The sequence below is a fragment of the Rhea americana genome, unplaced genomic scaffold (genome assembly GCF_003343005.1).
Source record: "Rhea americana isolate MKP2758 unplaced genomic scaffold, rheAme1 scaffold_40, whole genome shotgun sequence".
NCBI lineage: Eukaryota > Metazoa > Chordata > Aves > Rheiformes > Rheidae > Rhea > Rhea americana.
The window spans coordinates 1,449,907-1,462,036 of NW_028186535.1; positions in this window are offsets into that span (position 1 = coordinate 1,449,907).

Consider the following 12,130-nt stretch of genomic DNA (forward strand, 5'->3'; position numbering starts at 1 on the left):
GGGCCTCAGGAAAGCCTACTCTCACCCTAACATTTATCCCTGGCAACCCTGTCTCCTATGATTTTACATCTGGAACATGCAGTAAGCAAGTGCTCAGCGTTGGCCTCCTTGTTCGTACTGCCACGCAAACAACGTCCCATTACTATACATCACACTCCAGTTGCTGGAGATCCTGCCATGTGTCTAACAGTGTGATATAGACAGTCCATTAAGCTTTCTAATGGGTGGTGTTAAATAAAGGGTGAATGGATAGTATTAGAACAGCTAGAAGCCTGTAGGCAGGTTTTCATCTTCTCATGTCACTCTTATTAATGAGATTGTGCAACTGCTTTTGTCAATGCAACCTGTCATTTGAAGGCTTCCAGTTCATACCATTTTGTGTTGAACTGACAAAGCTGATGTATCTAATTCTCTAATTTTGCCTATTTTTTTCAACAGAGTAAAGTTCTTTTCCCTTTTCCACATTTATATGACTGTCTATTTTTGCTGGAGGAAGAAGTGCATCTCTCCTAATTGGGTAAGGGCTCTTTGGTGCAGATCCTTTCTGGAATCTTATGGAGCCCCTGAATCTCTCAGCATCTTTAAGAGAAAACATTGGTTATCTAAATGACCCACCATCAGTGTTTTGGTAAAGCATTGTAATAATTTATTCAATAACAGTGTAATATTTTTTTCCAATTTGAAAAATATACTTTAGTTTTCTCTATTGTGTTAAAAATAGCAGAACCTTTAAAGTTCAAAATTACAGAAATAAAAAGCTTCATGAAGATCTGGAAATCTAATCTCAAAAGATAATATTCAGAATGTAAAGTAATTGAAGAAGTATTAGATTAGAATAAAAAATTCTTATAGATCCATAAAACTAAGTTGTCTTTACAACTGTTTTAATATGTATAGTAGGTGTTACACACAAGATTAGCAGTGAAGCACCAGAGAATAACCCTGAGTAATGTTCTGTGTCATAGACTGAAACAGTATTAACTGCTGAGCTATAATATAGATATATAAATGTAAATTTGATCCAAGCAGTTGTGCAGCCTCATGTGATGCATTAATAATGAAGCGAATGACAAAGCTGGTTTTAATCTTCTGAATGTCGCACATTGACTATTGTGTTGTTTAAACTACAATGAATAGTAAAGCTGTAGACATTTTATATTTGCCTTTAGAGATGTTTGTATGCTGGAAGAAGATGGAAACTAAACAACCATCCCATCTGTGCTGTGATAGTTAACATAATCTTTTGTATTACTGTAAAAATTCAACTTTGATTTCTACTAACAAACTCTAGAATAACTATGTATGCATTTCATATGTAAAATACAAGAAAATGTTACACATAACATTCCACTATGTTTAGGAACACATTTATCATTTGTTTCAGCAATGTTTCTTTCCCTGTTAAATCCTGTTGATATAGTAATCACAAAATTTTCTTAAATAACAAGTCTTCTGTCCTCTGTACAGCTCATATATGTAGCGCAAACAAAGACCAAAAGGTGCAACAAAAGGACAACCTGTGGCGATGAGAAAATTCGTCTCCTAGTTCTTCCAGTTTGGGGAATCTACCTAGCATAACACTATGGTGTGAGTCAGGGGCAACTGCAACGCTGGTCTCCAAGGTGGGGATTCCCGTATAGAGAACGGTAACATTTTTCCAAAGCTTTTTACAGTTATCATTGAACAGGCTTTGGATAATGTGAATCAAAGTCTATATGTACTTCTGCTGTACATGTTAATGATCAGGGCAAGCAGTAAGTTTACCAGTAGGACTTGGGTCCTTAGTGAAATATTGCTGTGTTCCAGACTCTGTGTTGTGACAGTCTAGACAGAAATGATTTGCTCTTCATGCATGGTGGGAGTACTATTTGTGATGTCCCAATAAACTGTGTAATTTGTGTGGGCAGGCCTTACAAAGGATAACTGCAGGAGTATTTTGGTTGTAAACATGGGTGCAGCAGATGAGGCTGAAATCTAGAAACATGTGGCAAATTTTAGCTAACCCTCTAACATTTGTGGCAACACAGCAGCGTAGTCAGCCATGAGACACGAATTCCTCATCTGCATATAAAAGCGACAGCTTGGCTTTATTGATATCCCATAGAATAAAAAGTTTGCTCATGGCCTCTAGCATCATTATACTGTGTGTGCTATTTGTCTCAGAAATAAAATGGGTCATGGCTATCGCTGATAGAGCAAGTCCTATTTATTTTTGTTATTACAACATTTCTGCAAGACCATCCCACACTGTAATCACATTTAATAGCTTTTATTACTGTATTTACACACTAATGAAAGGAAAAAAAAGGAGCACACTAAACAGGAGTAAGATATACTGGTACAAAGTATGTACTATTGTATTCCTCCAGTTTGTTTATAATAGTACCGCTTACAGTAATTCTGTGAAATTTAATTTAACATAAATTATTTTAATGTTTTACATACCAAACTAAGCATATGCTGCTTTGGGTTTTCCTTAAAAAAGAAGTATGAGTCATGAAAAAAATCATTCAAAGGTGAAAAATGGCAGCCCCTCTTTGAAATTATTCAAAGATGAATAATTAGAGGAAATGGAAATATGCAGTCCATTTTTTAATTCTGCATGCTCTAGTTGGTTTAGTGGCAAATTATTGTGTTTGCTTTACTACTTAACACTGTAAAATAAGTTTCATTGCTTGAAAAATAAAAAGGAATGTGATGAAATGTGTATTATAAGCCATTTTTACTGTTGTAATTAATGCAGCTGTGGTATCTAACTTATCAGAAGTCACAATTGCTTGTTCATTGATGTTTTACAATCTTCCTTGGAAGTATATTGTTTTCTCTTGAATACTTGGAATGATACCAAACAAAATATCCCTGGCAGCATGCACCATTATTCTGCCAAGAAGTAGCTTTCATCTTCCATGAATACTCAATCCCATTTAAATAGCTATATTTTCACTGTATTTCCAGAAGGGTTTATTGTTCATTCTTTGTTAGAGTTCTATTAAAAATTTGTGGATAACCACTGGGGAAAAGAAGTGATACCATATGAGTCAGAAGTGCAATCACACTTTATAGAGACAGATTAACAAACAACAGACAATTGAGATGAGTAATTAGGACATGAAATGAAAGAAGTTTGGAGTTTTGAAGACAATTTTGAAGATTTAATGATGCACAGGAGGTGGAAAGCCATATTAGAAAAGTCTTTTTCTTCAATTTCTCACAGATGAAATGAGTTAGCATAATTATGTGCCGGAAAATTGCAAAGAATGGTGAGATTCATAAACACTGGCGTTTGAAGACAAACAACAGTCAAGTGCCCAATCAATATTTATTTGTAAATAAATATTGGCAGAAGTCATTGTTACCCTTAATGGCAATAAATGTGAAAAGATTCATTATAAAGAAATTGCTAAATGCCTCTACTGGGTAAAGGTCCACCTGGAATTTGCTAGATGTAAAAAGCCTTCAGAGAAATATATGGGAGCAGAAGCTACTGAAGCAATTATTTTAGGAAAGGCAAAAGCAGATTGTGAGAGATAAATTTACTTATTACTTTTTCTTCCTCTAAATAATTCAGCAAGTGGGAGATTTCATGTTAGCAATTTCATTATAAGGATGAAATTATTTCACAAAACCTTTTTCTTTCACATTTGACACAAGTTCATCTCCTCAGAGAGCCTCCTGAATTCTTAAATGGCAACACTATTGCTAATAACCATCATCCCTCTCGCTTTCTTCCTTACATTTCCCAAGTACATTGATGAATGAATCCTTTGCTTTCTGGTTTACTGCATTTCTTGAGAGAATGTAAAGAGAGCTACACTAAAACTAACTGGGCATAATGAGCTTTCAGTTGGATTTAGAAGCTGTTAATAAGCACAACCTGTCTCCATAAGATAAAAACAATACCTGGCACCTTATTGTTTTCCCTCTTTTTGTCTCCATCTGTCTAGCTCATGTTTTGYGGTTGCTGCTATTGCCTCTATTGTACTAGAATTTAAGATTTCCCAAATGGAAGAAACATTTCTAGGAAAAACTGCAAGCACTGTGCAGGCAAGATAAATGCTGTCCTTTAATAAATATGGGAAAGACAAGCACATTGACTGAATGTTTTAATCTTTGTAAAAAATATTGAAAACTGTCTTCCTGGAGCTAGGAGGAAATATTAAGTCAGAAGGCAGTTAATGTGTTTCCTGAAACTAATATAAAAAATTAGAGGAAAAAAAACAGATAAATGATATTRAAGGCAGGATATGAAAATTTGGGCACAAGCGATCACCTGCAACAGCTAACAGGAAAATAAAAACAGATGCTAGTCTGTAGCACAGCCCATTGGCATTAACATGCAGAGAGCATGTTTTTAGTCTGTTAATCTTTTTAAATTTGGCCTTTAAAAGTAAATATATTATCCCTGAAAAGTCTGTTTCTAGATTCTGACACAGTTATATTTCCTCTAAGTGCTGCAGAGTTTGTCTTACTTGCTCTCTCTCAGTTTCTGTATCACAGTAGCATTTCCTCCATTCCCTTCTCAACCCAGCTATWTGCAGGGATATATATTTCCTCAACAGAGTCCGTATATTTAGCTATACCATTTTCTTCCACCATTTTCTATAGGGCTACATGGAGTTTTGGCACGTTTTGCTTCATGCATTCTCACTAAAAGATAGGACCTCATACAGCAAACTTGCAGTCCACACTTGCATTCATCCTGGCCCTACRATAGTTATGAGGACTGTGCTGAAGTTCAAAGCAGGCGGGGAGAAAAAAGAGGATGGATAACTCAGGGAAGAAAAATCCATGGGAGTCAATAACTACCTAGAAACCACACCTGGTTCAGACAGTTCTTGAGCTTTAAATGGTTGGATGCTGAAGGAGTGCCTAGAGAAGTGCTGTGCATGCTTGCCCTACTCTCTTGCTCTTCCCCGTGCATCCGCTTTTAGCTGCTGTCAGAAGCAGAATCCTGAGCTAGGCTGACCAGTGCACCCAGTCTCAGGCTCTGTTCTGCTCTTCTAAGCAGCTGGAGGCCAACTGGGAAGGGCTACCCACAGGTGTGAGAAGGGATCAAGGTGTCAGAGTGCTAGGAACTATTTTCCTTTTCCAATTGTCACACAAAAAACTACCCCGCTCCCCCTTTTATTAATGCTGWGGACTGGAAGAGGGTAACACCTAAGCAGGCCTCTATCGAAAGGACTGGGAAGGCAAGGGACATAAAGCCTTTCACCTTCCTCCTTCCAACTGCCTTCCCTTTGAACTGGCCTCTTGCAGGTGCTGCACAACTTCAAAATGGTGCAGTGTGTTCCCACCACCCTACTTGGGCCCTTGGGTTTGCCTGAGATACAACAGAGACCATGTCCCTAATCCAGATCCCTCTTCCCAGCTGCTTACAGAATTCATGTTTTCAAAGTATCTCTGAGAGACATACACATTTAAATCATTTAAATGTTTTAACTGCTGAATCCTTTTTCCATATATTTTTTTAATCWGGTCTGGTAGGAAGTCTTCCCTATAGCTATGGGGGAAATTAAACTCAGATTGTTTGAGAGATTTCTTTAGTTTCAGTATATATTTCTTTCTTTCAAGGAAAATTCACTGAAAGACATCTGGAGTTTGCTAAGGGAAGACAATATAGTGCCATAGTATGTGAAATTCTAATAATAAAAAAAAGATATTTATAAATGATGTGACTGTCTCTTTAGATATCTTGGAAATCTAGCATTTTCTTGAACCAGTGACCTGCCATGACTCCATGCTAATGACTCCTGACTGTGACTAAGCTCTTTAATCATGTTCAGTCATTATTCTCTTCCTATTATCTCATTCTCTCACTGCTAATTAATGCTTTAAATGAACTGTCCACTCATATATAGAAATTCCTCCAATTTACCACTTCTGCTTTTATACTCTTGTCAGATTCTTTCTCAAAACTCACTACTTCTGACAGATAGCTTTGTTCCAACAAATTTTTACCTTCTATACCTTTCTGCCTCTCTTTCTCTCACACATAGAATCACAGAATCAGTAAGTTTGGAAGGGACCTCTGGAGATCATCTAGTCCAACCTCCCCACTCAGCAGGGTCACTTAGAGCCCATGTTAGACAGGGTTGCATCCAGGCAGGCCTTGAAGATCTCCAGAGAAGGAGACTCCACAACCTCTCTGGGCAACCTGGTCCAGTGCTCYGTCACTCTCACAGGGAGGAAATTCCCCCTCAAGGTCAGGCAGAACTTCCTGTGCTTCAATTTCTGCCCATTGCCTCTTGTCCTGTCACACGGGACAACTGAAAACAGTTTGTCCCCGTCCCCTTGACACCCTCCCTTCAGGTACTTGTACACATTGATMAGATCCCCCCTCAGTCTTCTCTTCCCCAGGCTGAACAGGCCCAGCTCTCGCAGCCGTTCCTCRKAGGGCAGRTRCTCCAGCCCTCTGACCATCCTTGTAGCCCTACGCTGGACTCTCTSCAGTAGCTCCACGTCTCTCTTGTCCTGGGGAGCCCAGAACTGGACACAGTACTTGAGATGAGGCCTCCCCAGGGCTGAGYAGAGGGGCAGGATCTTGACCCTYGACCTGCWGGCAACCCTCTTCCTAATGCACCCCAGGAGACCATTGGCCTTCTTGGCCACACAAACCCCTACACACAAGCACATACAAATAAACACTTTTCCCCACCCCCACCCCAGAAAGCAAGGTAGCAATTCAAATCTAGTTTTCTTGAGAAAAATAGACTGAGTTCTAACCCTCTATCAAACARTATCAGATGCCTCCAGGTATTATGACTGTCAATGGTTTTGCTCTCCATTTTATTGGCATTGCACCCAGCACAGTGCCTTCTGGAAAACAGTKCGTCACCAGTGAAAGCTGTCCAACGATGTATTTGTTTGTATGAATCCATGCTTTCAGAAACTGAAAAAGTCTTCCCAACAAATTATAGTGAGATAAACACTACTTGAAGTCAAAATGTTGGCAAAGAGAGGARGAAATCATGTCTGTGGTGCAGAGGGATGTGTCTTGGAGGCTATTTATCCTTCATGAATTGCATAAGCATAAGTTTTCATGGAACAGAAGAAATTCCAAAAATATGTTAGACATTTCGGTCTCTTAAAACACAAAATTTCTTGTTATACCCTTAATGTAAATGAGATGAAAGTTATACAGCTGTTAATATAAGGAAAGATGAAATCACTACTTTAATACCTCCTAGCGATCTCTGCAATCTTCCAAATCCTTCTCATGCCCTGTATTATCAGAGCCACTTCAGAAAGAGAAAAGCCAAGGTCTAAAAYGAGAAGTAAAGTTGCTAATTAGATTTTCAATAAATAATTTAGCAAGCCTGTTTTGGATGAGAGGTTTCATTAAATACTTGAAATTATTTAACAGATTTGCTTCCTTTCACATCTGACACAGGTTCGTCCCCTCAAAGATGTCTCTTGGGTTCTTAAATACAATAGCACTGCTATTSCAATAAACCACTTGTAGGTTTCCTACATACAGTTGCTTTGGCATATTGATTATTTTAATTCTCTCTTTTAGAGTTCRTTAGTATTCACCCTCCAAAGCAGGAAAACTTAACCTGAGATTAATAAAGATCTGTCTGCCTCTGGAATTTTTTTGCTATGGGATTAATAGAAGCTATATGGAAAATTATACAAAAAGAATAAAATATTTTACCATGCTTCCCTGTTTCAGAAATTGAATTGATTCTCTTAATTTGAAATCACTTTTTCTTCATAATTAAGCAATTGCTGAGTTCAATATTGTGTCTTTCCTTATTATCACAAACAAGGCTTCAGTCTATTGAATCTGCATGGGAGTATAACACAGAACGTTCCTGCTTTGCGGATAATATTTCATGTCCTTACAGAATCTTGTTAATGGCTCTGTTGTACTTATCCAAATAATTAGAAAAAAACACATTGTGCTAATCATCATAGTATTTGCATGAGCAACATTATCCTTTTTCTATTATTACTACCCATGAAGGATAATAAGATGCTAGCTATGAAAATGTAGCTTTTGTGGAATCCAAGGAAATATTTTTAGCATAAATCAATCCAAGCAGAACGAACTACAGAAAAAGACAAAGAGTTTTTCTCGAAGATTTTCAAAATATTATCAATAAAGTGATGTTACAATTGATTACCGTGTATTCTAAGATAAATGACCTATGATTCCATTTAAAATTAATGCTGAAAATTTTCAAATTGGCAAAAGACAATACGTATAAACATGATAAAGACACTACAAAAAGAATTGAATAGACATTTGGAGTAAAAATCCTAGACATTTACAGATACCACAAAAATAACAAAAAGACCTCCTTCAATACCCAAAAGGGTATTTTAAGGCTTCTGACAAGAAAAGAGAGATTTACTAGACAGACAAACATGACAATAATGAAAACTTTAATATACCGTTCAAGTAATCAAAAAATTAAGACTCTTGCAGCAACATCAAGACTGATGTTGAATTCAGTTACTGATAAATTGWATCAGTTACTATTTAACTCTAAAATTTAACTTTCAATAAACACTGGAGGGCTAAATTGTGCCATTAAAGCTATAGCTTGCTGTAGAACCCTGTTTGTTCAGAGCTGCTTTGCCTCAGAGGCAGCTTATGGCAGGGACCAGGCCACAGTAAAAGTGGGAAATAGATACATGTCTTTCCTCTATGAATCTAGACAGTTCTGTAGATGAGCACAGATGTCAGACAAACAAATAGTATGAGACTGATAAACAAAAAAAAATACCCTGTCAGCCCTCCTGTTGGCCTTGGCAATGTGGAAAGATACTTTATTCATGCCATGACACTACTGCCAGCCCAGTTAGATACACACAATGTGGCAGGGATCATGTAGGAGCTGAAAGAAGTTGTTCTGATGAGGTCATTTCTGGGAATACGAATAACATCTGTGCATTACATTTAGGCTGGCAGTAAGAGGACRATTTCTTTGTGTCATAGAAGGGAGGTTTTCCATGTAAGAAGAGTAGTTGGGAACAAATAGTGATTTTAAAATGGAGTTTTATGATGAATTTATAGAAAGATCATTTAACATGGTCATTTCAGAGAGCCAACAAGTGGACGTAATAASCCAAGTGGTTCCTTCAGATCTTTCTCGCAGCTTGTATGTTTATTTACGAAATAGCCTCTTTCTGGGTGTGCTAAGATACCCTGGCCATAGGGAAGACATTCGCATTCAGAAATCGTGGAACGGAGCATCATTATTTTTCCCCAAAGGTTTATGAATTCATCTGAAGAACTATAGAGAGCTGCCTTATTTTTTGATTTCTTAGTAAAAGATCATTCACAAAACCGGTGACTGTGGCATACTGGTTGTTCCAGTCTTATCAGCTTGAAGAACCTAATATACACTTGCAAAGATGGCTGGTGACGTAAGAATAGATTAGTCTACTGCACACGGTGCTTCTTTTGGCAAGAAAATGGGCATATTATTCTTTACTGAAAAAAAGAGTAAAAACACTGACATTTCATTTTATGACCAGAGTAAAAATGTATTTCATATATTCTTTTAAAAATCTGATTTTTATCCAAAGAGAAAAGCTTAACAGGATAGGTGTCTAGTTTATCAGAAACTGCAGTGCTGAACGAAGAGTGATGACAAGATCTGAGTTCACCTTGAGCAGTGAAGGGAAATCATACCAGTCATCTGAAGCCTGATTTTTCTTTTCATTTAAATTAGTTTTACAGCACACTTACTCCAATGACTTTGCTGAAATAGTTCTATTATCAAATATCAGAAAGACTGACTGCCCTATCTTAGTTGGGGTATTCTAAACTGAAAGCTATCAATTTTAGAACATGTCCAGTTTGAAAACACAGGGATGAATTCCTTATTGCCACAAAAGATCTCTGCCTTGCAGATTTTGATGGAGTTGTACTGATTTATACCACTAGAAAACCCAGCTTCATTACAAAATAAATCTGTTTGACCTTATATCTTAAAAAACAGGTTTCCAGCTCATCAATACTTTGATCATCCCCTTTCATTTATGTCCTCAAGAGTAGCTTAAGTAAATGGATAAGCTTTCTAACCTTATTCAGAGTTGTGTTGTACTTCTGAATAGCAGTCATGTGAGTCTGTCACACAAAGCCCAAAGTCTCCTCTGAYGGATTAACTGGAGCAAATGCAGAGGAAGCCAATGAGAAAGACCATAACCCTGGAAATGGTGATCTGATATGAGAGATTTAAATTACTGGCTCTGTTTATTTCAAAAGGTAAAAATGAGAGAAGATGTGAAAAGAGATGAAAAAAAAAGGGAAAGCATAACTTGTTTTCCATATGCAATAGGGATAGAAGAAGTGATGGGCTTACATGATAGCAAGGGGAATTTAGGAAAAACATTAAGAAAAACTTTCTACTCATAAGGGTTATTAAGCACTGGAGCATATCGTCCTGGTAGATTACAGAACCTCTACTACTGGCCATTTAAGAGCATATTAGACAAACATCTATTTGGTTTAGGTATGGTTGGTTCTGCTTTTGGGCACTCACCTCTTGAAGCCACTCCAGACCTATTTTCCCTTATTTTCTCTGAAGCAAACAAGAGTTCATACAGGACTAGCAATTTATACGCATGGGCTTCCCAATATTAACAGAATTATAGCCTACAGTAACAGTAACTCCTTGGTAAAATCAGAAATGAGATTTTTTCCATCAGCACTTACCATTCTGTCATGGCAATCCTATACTACTCTTTACACGAAGATATAAAAGATATAAAGATGTTTGACAGGTATATAATGCCCAGTATAGATACCTTCTATAAATAGGTTCCTAGGTAATTGCTAGGCATCAGAAACATATTTAGAATCATCAAAAGAATTTCCTGCACTTGCTAGATGACTACAGAAAAACGCTTAAGAGGTTTTTCCTCTCTCAGTGTGTATGTGAGGAAGGTCTACAAATATGTGTGTATAAAAACACATTAGGAGAGGTTTGTGCTTTATACTTTGTATGGATTTCTGTAACAATCATATCGTTCCTTCTCAATGCATAAAATTACTGTTTGTGGGTCACATCCAGAAATCCAAATTCAACTTTTAGTCAGGTAGGAGTCAGTAGAAATCCATGGAAGTTCTACTCATCTGAAGGATCGATAAAGAATTGAATAAGGCCCTCAATCTAATAAAGTAATTTCCTGCAGCAACCTCTTGTTATAAAAACTGCATAATGGTCTCTCCAAGACTTCATCAAGCAACAGTCAGGGACCCAGCTTAAAGCAAAGATCTTTTCAGCTGAAATGGTCCTGTGCACAAGCCTTCTTCTTTGTTCCTGATCCAAGGAAAACCAGAAGAAATTGCCCTGGCTTGAGACCAGGTTCAGGTCTTGGACAACCAAGCTCTCCCTCCTCATAGCACAGATATCCCGAAGTTGTAAAAAGATGGCTTAAGAGGGTTATGTTTCCATTAGCAGTTTTCAAAGCTGTTGGCAAAGCATCTTCCAAGGCCACACTAGGTTATGACATGGGTTTAGTTTCTCTGAGACTGAGACAAATACAGTTACATCTCCTTCTGCCACCTTCCTCTTCTCATCTGCAAGGAACGCAGAATACACCTYCCTTGCACAGAGCAGGTAACAAGCACCTCCTCCATTTGTTAAAGAACACTTACTCATGAATAGCTGGAGATCACAAACGAGCTTTACCCATTCCTCATGTTTTCTCTTCACAAAAGGCAATCAGATACCTTCTGATTCATCTTCAAACCTGCACCTCTAAAACAAATGTCTACTTCAGGCTCCCAGAATCTTTGCAAATACTACCAAAGTTTTTCACATTGTCTTGCAATTAAAGTTAAAATAAATTTGCCATTGATTCGTTAGGATGTATATGGGCCATTTTATGCRTAATAGCATTATGCTGACAGCCTTCCAGGCTTAAGGAATACTTCCTGTACTAAGTGAGCTGCTGCATACATTTCTCTAATGTCCATTCCTGCTTAGATTTATGGTGTCTGCTCATTGTCCTTTATTAAATGCTTCCATTAACTTTCCTGCTATACATTTCCCCCAGCTTACAGCTCTATAAAATTGAGTTACTAGCTATGCAAATTCATACCATTTGCATTCTTAGAATGACTATTTCAAATAAGTGTGCTATTTCTCTATATGCWTAGTATCTTTGGATC